The 13,005-nt window shown below is 41.3% G+C and overlaps 1 protein-coding gene across 5 annotated transcripts in view; it reads right to left on the minus strand.

The window, feature by feature from the left end:
• LOC147103070 (protein tyrosine phosphatase type IVA 2-like) overlaps positions 1-13,005 on the minus strand; it is an 89,644-nt gene that overhangs the window by 63,895 nt on the left and 12,744 nt on the right. Inside the window, exon 1 of one of the 5 annotated variants that reach the window (XM_085962362.1) lies at positions 5,161-5,179. The exons of the other annotated variants lie outside the window; for them this stretch is intronic. The gene's annotated coding sequence lies outside the window, so the exon portion shown is untranslated. Of the gene's footprint in view, positions 1-5,160; positions 5,180-13,005 lie in introns of those variants that run through there. 5 annotated transcript variants of the gene reach the window in all.

A 13,005-nucleotide genomic window follows, 5' to 3' on the forward strand; every position in this document is an offset into this window, starting at 1 on the left:
AAAGTATTTCAAGACTGAGAACTGTTCTTGGTTCAGAAACAATCATTTAGATTTTTCAGAGGGAGACAGCTCCTGTTCAAACTTGGCTCTTCAATCATTTGGATTTACTCCTTTCTGTTTACTGGAGAACATAAGAGGCAGAGGTTATCCCCTATTATTCAGTTGAAAGCTGCATTAAATTCTTAATCAACACGTAAGCATTTCAAAAAATTATATAGAAGCATGGTAGGTGGGGACAAAAAGACTGGGCACCGAACCTCAGGAAAGATATATTGTCTTTGGAAGGGCAGATTCACCGGAATGATACCAGGGCTTAAAGGGTTAAATTATGAGGGCAGATTGCATAAACTTGGCTTGAATTTTCTAATTAAAAATGAAGAGATTTAATAGGGTAGATAGAGAAACTATTTCCTCTGGTGGGAGAATCCAGAACAAGGGGGCATAGTCTTAAAATCAGAGCAAGGCCATGAAGGTGAAATCAGGTCGTATTTCCCCCCCCCGCCCCCCCCACACACAAAGGGTAATGGAAATCTGGAATTCGCTCCCCCGAAAGGCTGTGGATGTTGGATAAACTGAAATTCAAGACGGACATCGGTAGGTTTTTGTTAGATAAGGGTATCAAGGGATATGTATCAATGGGTAAATGGAACGGAGGGACAGATCAAATTGGCTCGAGGCTCCTATTCTTGTACTTCAAACTGTCAGGGTGGGGCAACGTGAAGGATGTCTTGTGTGCAGAGAAGCAATACGGCAAACAGTGCAGAACACACATCGCTAAGGATGGGTCCACCCACAGAGTTATCATCTTGTCTGCCAAATGACAAGTACACAAAGTTACTCCAGTTGCGCCTCTGTTCTGCCCACGCCCGGTTCGAAGTGTGCGTAGCTGGCAATCAGTTATCATCTAATTTGGTTGCTCTCTGATCAAATGCTGAGGCACAGCAAACGATCTAAATGGATTCATATAATGGAGAGTCAGATGCTTCCCAGCATCGTTTCAGAACCTGCTGCACAAGGACATACACAAGGGGGAAGGAATGACTGCTTTTAGTAGAATTAGTTGAAATTACTAGCTGTACTTGGGGTACAGTAGCTTAGCAGCTACGATACTGGACTAGCAACAGAGGTCACGAGTTTAAATCCCACTGTGGTAAGTTGTAAAACTGAATTCAATAAAACTGGTAATTTGTGGGCTGGCACCAGAAAATGACCATGAAAGCTACAGTTTGATTATAAAAACCCAACTGGTTCACGAATATCCTTCAGGGAAGGGGACCTGCCACCCCAGACCCACACTACGTGGCTAACCCGAGTGCCCTCAGAGAAACTAGGAATGGGCAATAGTGCCTTGCCAGTGTCACTCATTCCATCAACAAATAGCAATACTTTTATTGCCAGTCATTCCCCCCCCCCCCCCCCCCCCCGCCGAATAGGAATTTGGGTAATGAGTTCCATTCATCAAGTATAACTCATGGCAAGAGTTACACAACGGAAGCAAGTCTTATAAACTGAATAATGTTCTCACTAGCACAATACCTTGCTACCAGGTCCTTTAAAGGTCTAAAACAGAATGAACTGTAAGCTGTTGAAGTTGCCGACTGCTTACTTTAGCATCATTTTCACAATTCAAAATAGTATCAAATGTGAACTGCCAAGTCAACAAAGAGAGAACCCAAACATTTGTGTAATAGTACATCAGGCTTTGTTAAACAGCTCATTGACTAAACACACATTTCACATTTACCCAGTACTCTGAAAACACAGCTCTTGCACCTTCCCCGAGAGTACTGGCAAACACTATTCAAGATACTGGTCAATTTGAGAGCTATCATTTTCATCCAACAGAAAATCATGGGGTTCACTTGCAAATATCAGAGATTTTTCTATTGCAAGAGCAGCTACATGGTCAGTTAGATGCAAGGAAACAGCAACACTATTGGTGTGGGCATACTGAATTTGACACCAACAGCATTATGAACACAGCCCTGTGCACACCACAATGTTGAGCCAGCACTCTGCACATATCTACCTCAAGAAATGCAGAGCTCTGCTCATTGGGAAACCATCTAAGCTCTTCTCCCATCACCATCACCATCAACAATTTGTATTTATATAGTGTCTTCAATGTAGGAAAACATCTCAAGGCACCTCTCAGAAGTGTAATCAAACAAAAAACTGAACTGAGCCAAAAGGAGATATTAGGCGTGTGGTTAATCACTTGCTCAAAGAGGTAGGTTTTCAGGAGAGTCTTAAAAGGACGCAGAGATGGAAAAGATCGAGGGGTTTAGGGAGTTTTAAGAGGGTTGTAGAGCTGGAGGAGGTTACAGAGACAGGGAGTGGCAATGCCATGGAGGTATTTGAACACTGGATAAAAAAATTTAATGTGAGGCATTGGTAGACCGGGAGCTAATGTAGGTTAGTGAGCATTAGTGTGCTGGGTGGGCAGGATTTGGTGTGGGTCACGATACAGGGAGCAGAGTTTTGGAGGAGCTCAAGTTTACAGCCAGGGAGAGCACTGGAATAGTTACGTCTGGAGGTAACACAAGCATGGATACGGGTTTCAGCAAAAGATGGGCTGAGGCAGGGGCAGAGATGGGCAATGTTACTTAGGCAATCTGATGGAAAGCTGCCAGAGCCTGTGGAACTGTACCCCAGCGCAAGTCACAATCATGAGGAGAGGAGGAAGAACATGGTAAAAACAGGACGCTTCCAGTCCCATTCGATCATTAATGAACCCTTAAAAGGAAAATACGTCTGCAAGATTTAGATCTTCAGTCCAGCTTTATAGATACCATGCTATACACCAATCATTTTGACATTAATTAACTCAAAAGTACTAAAGGAAGATCTAATTGCAAAAATAAAAGCAGCATTTCCATTTTAGAAACAAACCTGCTAAGAAGCCACTTCTGAAGTTTAGAGAGAACTTTACGCCATCAACTATCGGGTCTGAAATTAACAGTTTTAGCTATTACCACCAACACTGGGGCTTGCATACATTCAGTCTGAACTATTTAAAGGAACGCTGGCTTCCTAGTAGCATACTTTGCATATTATTTTACTTAGTTTGCACAGTACAGATATGCAAAACACAATTGGCGATATAGCCGCATTGCATTATCGATCGAGTCTAACATTACAGATCAAGTCCAAGTTTCAAAAAGTGATCGGAAAATTCAAAACTTCGCCACAAGAGTTGCACCATCATAGTTCACACTGCAAACATTACATTTTTACCAGTGTAATCTTTCCACTGCGACCAATATGGCAGCTGTGAAGTAGGGTATTTTTTTGGCATAGGCTATTCCAGGAACAGTGTGCCAGAAAAGAAGCCCAACATTTTAACACTGTCCTTTTAAAAGCAAAGTTAACATTTTTAATTTCAAAAAAGGAGTTTTGTGCCATAAATTTAGACAAACACCATTTAAAATAAATTAAAATCATCAGCTTTAGCATTTGCCAACAGCAGTATCCCTTTTTAATTTTTTGGGTGAAGTTTGTGTTCTTATAATGAAGGATGAGAATGCTGGAAAGCAGAACATTTTTTCCACTTGTATCAGCTTCTGTCAACATCAAGCACTTGTCATGGTACAGCACAGCCAGCTGCAGAGCAGAACTCCTCTTGCTCTGCCCCAGTGATGGTCTTGTGCACTTCAAGAAGCATTCTGCAATACCAGGTCTGGGTGCCAGGTGCTGTAGAGACTGCACAGTTTATATTGTGGGGAAACCACACGAGTGGTTCACAACTATGCAACAGCCAATGGCTGGGGTAAAGTCCATATAGGTCAGCGAACACAGAAACATAACTGCCTCTGCTATTCTGTTTATGTTGCTGCTCAAAGGAGCACTGCCGTCAGGTGACTGCAGAAAACATCTCTCTCGGCAGTGCAGAAGACCTTCAAAAACAGCACTGCTGCCTTCTTTAGACTGCCAACTCGCACCAGTGGCGGAGTGATGATTTGTCTCAAGCTAGTAACATAAATGCAGCATTGACCCCAACTTCAGCACAATAATCCCTACTGGAACAGTACGAATTTGTCACACTTTGTAACTTCTGAGACAGCCAATTTATATAGTTTTGTGCCATAGGCTCACACCCACTATGAGCAGAGTTCAATCTGTTGAAATTAATTTAACTTCATCAGTCTAGACTCGATTTAAGCCTAGGTATCAAAGATGAAACAGCAATGTGCTATCCAACTCCCTTCAAGATTCACTAAAAGATTGCACGATCTACGTGAAATGAGTTTGTGCAGTCTCAATCCAGCTCCCAGCACAACAGACAGCACAAGATTGCTTCTAACAATAATTGCCACTCATTCAAAAAGACCACAGATGGTCACCATCATGGAAAATGTTACAACAGTGCAGTCAGGAGTGTTCGTCCCTGGTTTCTATTGAGGCACAGTTAGAATGGAGTGGAAAAGGAAGGCAAGGTTACTTTGCAACGAGCCTGTGCTCTTCCTGACCAGGAGGGTTTGATGTAGACGCTGCACAACCACAATTATATTCCATTTGCCAACACTTGATAAGCACAAAATTTAGGGAACAAGTTTTTTTAGTAGCATGATTGGACATCTTGGCTGCCTGACCTCAATTCAAAAATGGCACCCTGGAGTTGCTGGAAAGAAATGTTAAGAAAATCAAGTATTAAAAAAAAACTATAATTTGGTTCTAAACGTTTAAGCAGGACCAGGGACATGAAACTGTTAAATGTCAGTGACTAATTGTGGCTCATTGCTTCTTTGATATTGCACTGGTCACCATCTGGCCTGTCAATCAGAACATCACTGTGCTGTTGCACAGTGTATCAGAGCAGGCAGGGTTTAAACCAAAGGTCACATTCTAGATATCCTCAGATCCAGTGGGAAGTGGACAGAGCTTCAATGCAGGAGCAAGCACTGCTGAAAACAGTACATTAAGATAATGAACATTAAACTGAAATCAATTCTTTGGCATAAACAATGTAATATGCATACTAACAAATTATTACTATTTCCCTGAAAGGATGTCATGGAATTTACCTCACGACAGTCAAATGGATTTAAAAAGTTTACCAGAATTTTGACAGCACAGAAACTAGAGTACCATTGAAACAATACAGCAAAATATTAAATTACAGCCTCAGTATACAGGCAAGGGCGTTCACTAACAACTCACCCAAAAATAAAACGACAGAAACCAGAACACATACAAAACCAGCCAAATGGACAAAAACTGTACACGGCACCCTATTAATCACTACAAGATCCACACAGTAGTCTAATCCAGAAAAGGACAACCAATCCACCTAGACTCAACCCCTTGGTCTGCTCCCAAGAAGGGAGGGCGGCCAACTGGTCGCACCAGTGTCACAGAAGTTAGAAGCAGCAGGATGATTCAAAATTTTAACAACCCGAGACAGAATGTACCCTGCCCACGTACCAAATACAGGATTGCTCTCCCTCCCAAACCCGTGTGGCATGAACAGGTGCTTGAATTTTTATACAAGATTTTTTGTAATCATTATGGAAGGTCCCAGTCTGAATCAGACACTGGGAATCATTTTCAAACAGACTTCCAGTCCAACCACACGGGGTTTACCTTTTACAAGATTTGTTCATCGAGTGTTCCAGCAGGAATCTGCAACACTTGGAGAAGAACAGGACCCAATCCTAAGCTACTTAAATATTAAAGTACCAAGTGTTATCAGTAAAGTATTTCCAGCAATGTTAGAGGAACCAAAATGAATGATGTTTGCATTGAGGTAGTGCAGCAGGATTTGCATTTGTGGCCATGATTCCCCAGATGGAAGGTTTCCTGGTCTTAGCATTCCTTTATCAAGAAAGCTCAGAGGTCAGGTGCTTTCCACAAATGAGGAGAGAAAGGTTTCTTTAAAGTCTTAAGTATTTAAACATTATTTTCAAACAAACTACACTGTGCCTGCAGCATTGTATCATAACCTCCCCCCATTTCTACATGCTGCAAAGGGTCCAAAAATCCTGTTACTGTATAATGAAAATGTGTAAAGATCAAGGAAACCAGGAAGAAATGATAGCCCAAGAGGTTTTTTTCTTGGCTTTGGCAACGATAATTCCTTGGCTCTTGGTTCAAAGCAAGCTACTGAGTAACTGCACACTAAATCCAGCACATGCTGCTGGTGACTCATTTCCCATTTATGCTAACTAGGCCATTGAAGTAGATCCGTGATATAATCTCCCAACAGTATCACACCCACTCTTGTCCAAGGTCACTCACTGTGTGTGTAAAAATTGTATTTCTAATGGAAGGCTTCACTCAGTGCATTTAATTTAGTGGATTCAAACTTTTACTACCTTCAGAGTTCTGCAACTGGAAAAGTCCAAAAGTATATCAATCAGGGGCCAGAAATTAACCTTTGGAATTCTATACTGCTTCATGTTGTCCTTCAACTTGTCTTTCAACTACAGAATTTTCAAGAAACCACTAATGCAGCTGTCAAATGACTCAGAGGTAGAGTTTCCATCTCAGCCATTTAGAGTATATAGAAAGGCACCAGGTTAGATCCCTGGATGTGGTGACTCAGCTGACTCAGCCAGAGCAGTAGAAGAGGAACTACAGTTGGTCAGATTCCTTGGGTTGTGGGGGGCAGGACCCCAAATCTGCTAGAGTTCCCCTTCTATTGACTATACACTGACTGCTGCTAGAGTTATCAGGGGTGGAATGCAGCAGAGAACAGGACCAGGTTTGGTTATGATGTTGTTCATAGTTGGCAGTCAACTGTCAAGGTTCACACGTAAATAATGACCACGTAGACACAATATCAAAAGGGAGACCACACTCCAGTGAGGGAATATCTGATAATGGCAATTTATAGATATTTTAAAGAAATACTTCCTCCAAAATAGATATCCATATTTGAGCATCAGAGTGTCAGATGAGTATTTCTCAAATCTAGCCAGGACTCATCTACACACTTAAGTGGTTGCTCCAGTAAAAAAACATTGCAAATACATTAAATACTCATAAGTGGCTCTCTTCCCTCCCTGCTCCATAATTGTATTCTATACATTGACCTATCACAGATCAATTGTGTGTGGATGATGCAACAAAGGGCCTCAAACATCAACACACAGAGCACGTTATATATTGCTTTGAAGTTAGAGCAATGCAGGAAATGGAGTTGACAAATACCATGTGATCATACATCTACGCAAACTAAAACTGAATGCAACTCTGCTTGTACTCGCACTTAATCCAAGTGTATGCATCACAATCCAACAATGCCATACAAATAACTGGAAAACCTGCAGGAAGTGGTTACTGTGGCTCAACCAGTTCAATCAGGTACAGGTTTCAAGTCATACCAGGCAGCAAAACAATCTTCCATTTATCGAACAAAAAAAAAACTTCTAACTAGTCAAGCTGAAAAATGTTAACCTTCCAAGCTTTAACTCCTGACGTCAAGATGGATGTCCAGATAAACAGTCGCAGGGTGTTGGATTAAAGCACATCTTCCTACATGATGAGACAGCTCTTTCACAAAACTGGAGCCAGCACTAACACCTACCCAGGCTCCAAGATAATTAAATAAATGCTCAATCATCAGGGCCAGGCTCATTGCTTAACCCAATTCGCCCATCCTACCTTCTCTAACTCTAGATTACTCTGGCATTTAAAAGCTTAGCGATGTGTCTACTTCAACTGTGTTATTTGGGCTGTCAGACATATTTCTACAGCATATCTCGAGCACAACCATTTGATGGCCACAATAAACATTTAAACTTTAAACCTGAACATTCACATTGATGTAAAGGGGGAGATTTCAGAAATTGCGGATCAAGCCATATTTACTCTGCATCCAGCACCCCCACTTTATTTTGAACCATTGCTGTCTCTGGTGGCTTCAGAACTCACTGAAAAAGAGGTGGTTTTTTCAAACACTGCCAGAGGCAGTGCTATCCCTTGTGGGAATATAAACAGTGTCTTCCTTTTATTCTGGCAGCCGCTTCCCCAGCCAGTGTGCAATGCACGGCAGCCTGAACCAAGCATAAGCAATTTAAATATAACTACGCATACTCAAGCATGGGCACTCACTTAATTTTCCATGTTCCTCCGCTATAGAATCTGCCTCACAAAGTAAATGTGGTGGTCCCACAGCACAAGGCGTATAGGCAATATTACTAAACTGCGTTCTGAAGGGATTCTGCAAAATAAAAATACAGCTACTGACTCGCGTATTCAATGTAGATACTAGAAACTAAAAAGTGTCACTTGTGACCCTTACCCATAGCCTTGTCCCATCTTGACTTCTTCACTGAATGTTTGCATTGTACAGGAAACTCTTTTTACCGGCACCTAAATAACCAGAAATCTCTCTTAACCGGCAAAATTCAGGAGTAGGTTCCGGTACGTTTTACTTCATATTAGTGGCCGTGTAACCGGGGTTCCTGGATCTGTGGCCGTGTAACCGGGGTTCCTGGATCTGTGGCCGTGTAACCGGGGTTCCTGGATCTGTGGCCGTGTAACCGGGGTTCCTGGATCTGTGGCCGTGTAACCGGGGTTCCTGGATCTGTGGCCGTGTAACCGGGGTTCCTGCACCTGTTGCCATGCAACAGGGACGCCTGGATCTGTGGCCGTGTACGGGGCTCTCGTACCTTAGTAAGTATACCTCTCTGTAATCAGGACTTTTTGATCAACCGGCAGCACGCCGGTCCCGGATAAAAAAGTTTCCTGTACGTTTAATTCAGAGTATGAGTGAGCAGCAGCTGTACGAGTTAACGGGTAAAGTCAGCATTTTTACCCCGTAGTACAAATGAAGGACAACAAATGAGAACTATAAGAAAGAACTTTACAACTAATATTCAATTTACCAACATCCTTAACTTTAATGAGAAAAATTAAATTTAACAGGATCCGAGAACACAAACTAACGGCATACACCTGAAGTGGATTTTTCAAACAGTTATAGTAGCAACTCACTTTAAAGGTTAATGCGCATTGGAATTATGGATTAGCTGTTAATTTATTTATTCAAAACGAAGACCTTATTAAGAGTACTTTCATATATTTTCCCCTCACTTATATGGAATGCAGAGGTTAAAAAGTGCTGACTGCTGCACGTGTTGCTCACTTAATCGCCGTACACTATAAATATAACAGATTAATCAAATATCATTATGGGTAAGTCATTGGTGAGATAAAACTCAAATGGATCCTTAAAGCAAATCTGGAATACCGAAATGCCGTTAATGTTCATTTCTGAGTTTAATTTAACTTGTAGACAAAGAACAAATTAAGTTGGATATGAGTAAGCTGTTGGAGCTCAACTTTTCTCAATCTAACTGCGATTTTTATGAATCCAGAATTTTATTTGTGAACTCCTGAGTCACCAACTCAGATTTATCTCAGCAGACAAGTGGGTAGAAAAATGAATGGATTTCCCTTTGTGAATCATTCACAGTAGTGCAAGCTTCAATTGGAACTCCTGCAAACCTTTTACCAAACTATCTTACTCCATTATATAAATAAGAATAGAATTATAAAGTGGCAATTTTTAAAAAGCTATTTTGACACTAAATTGTGCTGATGTATACTTTCCTCAGCAAAACCACTAGCCATGACTGAGGCACAACGCCTCAGTTTGACGATGGGAAGATATGCCAAAAATTACAAGAAAAAAAGGTAAGTTTCCTTCAATAACTGGTGCGAGGCACTGTGTTGCTGAATAGGGGCATGCAGCTGGAACAGCAGTAGCACACCTTTTAAACAGGATAATTGGAGTTATTCCAACTGGCACTAAGCAGTGCTCACCTCCCATCAAGGAGAATAACGTTCAGCTCCCTCGGTCACCTGTCATGTCCAGCACTTTGTCTCAGCCGAGTGAGATGTGCTCGTTCAGATGTAGATTTCTGCTTTGAAGAGACAGTGGTAAAGGAAATAGCTTTTCCCCTTCTGGGATGGAGAAGGGTATAACAGAAGGGGGGGAAAAAAAGCAGAGGCATACAATAAAAGCACAGCCTCGATCACTGTTTGAAATTAAGCCTTTACCTCAACAATCACGGACAGCATTTAACAGGGGCGCTAGCTATAGAAAAAAAATAGAAACTTGCACGATTGCGTCATAATCTGCACAAATGTAATGGTCACGTTCCAAAATCAGTAGACATGATGCTTAAACTGGTTGTAAACTGCTTACCAAACCTGAACTGCACTTCTAAAATGAACAAAGGTTAATTCAGATCTTTCCATATCCCTGTTAGTGAAAGAACAAACTGGCAGAACAGAGAACAAAATGTTACCAGATAAATAGGGATAATTAAAGTTCTTTTTTACACGCCATTGAAATTCCTGGATTAGATTGGTGAAAACAGTTTCCTTCCCAATTTTTTCAGGCACAATCCCTAAAAAAAACAACCGTGGTCTTCACAGGATGTAAAATCGGCTCACGTTAGTAACATCACGCACATTGCATGATGACATACATACACACATGCAACACGATCATGCAATGCGTGTGATGACCTCACTAACGCAATACCTATGAATCCCTGGACACAATTACAGGAAACTTTCTGGTATCCGGCACGGACGCGACCGACGTGGTGCCGGTTCATCAACAATTCCGGATAACCGAACGCTATAGTAAAAGTACGGAGCTCAGAGCTCCGTATAAAGCAACAAACCCAGCTTCAAAACAATGGGCACAAGTTGCAAGCGTCTCTGTAGCTTAGCAACAGCTTCAGTTACACCCTTGCACAGCAACAAATGGAGTAAAAAAAGTGATAAAAGTTACCTGAACCGACTCCTGAATTTTGCCGGTGGATAGTGTGTTCCGGTTATTTAGGGGCCAGTTAATCGAAAGTTTCCTGTATTAGTGCCAAGTTCTTACAGGGAATACAGACTTCAGGCAAGTTTGTCATAGTTGTGATATTTACCCTTCCTCCAAAACCATAGGAAGAATATTTCTTCAGAGATTAAGTAGGTTAGCAACCCAGAAGACGTTTTCAACAAATAACACGGGTAAACACATTTGAATTCTAGGCTCATCTCCACTTTTTCACTGGAATTCTGCTGAATAGGAGTTACACAAGGGAGTTTGCTTCTTTTCAGTCTTTAACTGTGCATGTTAAAACAGGAACCTCCCCTTCCAAGTAATGAGACACTTTAGGCTAATAGAAGATTCACTTTGAGAAGGACTCTTAGTCTCTCCACAAAGCTCCTGGAGAATGTGGTTTCCTGACTGAAAATCCACTGCAGGGGAATTTCCACTTTTTCCAGCCGGTATCAGTGTTAAGCACTTTGAGTCAGGGCTGCACTAATGACAATTCACTTTCCCTAACCAGTCATCTTTGTAGCCTGTTTGAGCAAGATAGCAAAATAGTGTCAAATTATGGGTAGTTTGTCCAAAAGCAAAATACTGTGGATGCTGGAAATCTGAAATAAAAACAGAAAATGCTGGAAATACTCAGCAGGTCAAGGAGCATCTGTGGAGAGAGAAACAGAGTTAATGTTTCAGGTCAATGACCTGTTGTTAGAACTGGAAAAAGTTAGCGATGTAACAGGTTTTAAGCAAGTACACAGGCGGGGAAAGGGAAGGTCTGTTATAGGGTGGTAGGCGGGAGAGATTAAATGACAAAGGATGATGGTACAAGGCAAAAGGAGATGGTACAGCCTGACCTGCTGAGTATTTCCATTGTTTTTCATTATGGGTAGTTTGGGTTATGGCTCAATGATCATTAGGAACTGGATTAAGGCTGTGCAATTTATATTAAAGATCCAAATTAAGCACCTCTACAAAAAGGGTCAATGAGTAAAGAGCGAGCTAGTAAAGATCAGATACATTCCTTCTTTGGGCCGCTAACAGTTATTTATTCATGGTTTAACAATCAATCAAACTACTTCCACTGGTCACCGAGTCCCGAGCTAGAGAGATAAGATCACGAAATAGAAAGAAGGGAGGTTAGAAAGAGGTTTTTTAAATTAAAACACAGCAGTTTCTACCAGAAACAAAGTGGAATCAGAATCAATAATAACTTTTAAAAGCGCAAATAAATATTTGAAAGAAAATATTTGAAAAGATATGAAGAGCAGGGGTATGGGCCTAAATGGGTACAGTTTCATAGAGCCCACAGAAATAACTGTGGGTTTGTCATTTAGCTTAACGGTCCCTTTTTGTTAGTCTCTTGCATGTTTTCTTGAGTTGCAGCAATGTGCCAAACAAAAAACGATTTTCTCCAAATTTACCCTGGTTTTTTGGCCTTCAATTTGTTGCTGATTTTCTCAGTTTTTGACGCCACAAATAAAAGTCAGAAAGCACCCAGTTAAAAAAGGCTTTTAAAATCAGAAATAAAAACGGATTTTAAATGATCCTTACAAATAAAGTTTCAAGATGCAGCAGCCAGGCATGAAATATTTACTGAGCATCTCGACCACAGACCAACAAGTTGGTACTTGAACAGAGAATAGGCAGCCTGCCATTTTCTATTCTTTATACCATTCAGTATTGAGGTGCTCACTGGCTTCAAGTGACTTGCCAGTGCTATGTAGCTTAGGTAAGAAAGTTGCACTGAATAGTGCATGGAAAACATATTGAAAATGCTTGATCACTTGGCCAATAGTCCAGCGGGTAATGCCAAGCCTGGTATATTAAAATATACTGACCAGAAGGTCCCTGGTTCAATTCCCCATCAATCTCAAATTAACCTCCCTTAGCTAGGTCACTACAGTTGGCCGGTGTCCTTGGACTTGGGAAAGGAAACGTGAGGCTGGTCAGGGCTCCTCGCTGTTTATCCAGTGAGCCCTGTTGGAAAGTGTTTATGTGTCAAAGTCAAACAAGGACAGAGCAGGATCAGTTGTGTTGCCCCTTCCACTGTCAAAAAAAAAACTATCACTCAGTGTGGGCTCACATGTGAAGAATGGTCACATGAGCAAGGCACCATGGAGTTCACACTTGGGAGACTACTCTAGCAAGTTAGCACCTGAAGGAGAATTGTAAAAAAAAAACTAAGAAAAAGTTTTGCTAAAAATTAAGATGTCTGACCTCAA

Source organism: Somniosus microcephalus, chromosome 20 (genome assembly GCF_052327205.1).
Source record: "Somniosus microcephalus isolate GS21.2 chromosome 20, FLI_Smic_1.0, whole genome shotgun sequence".
In the NCBI taxonomy this organism is placed as follows: Eukaryota; Metazoa; Chordata; class Chondrichthyes; order Squaliformes; family Somniosidae; genus Somniosus; species Somniosus microcephalus.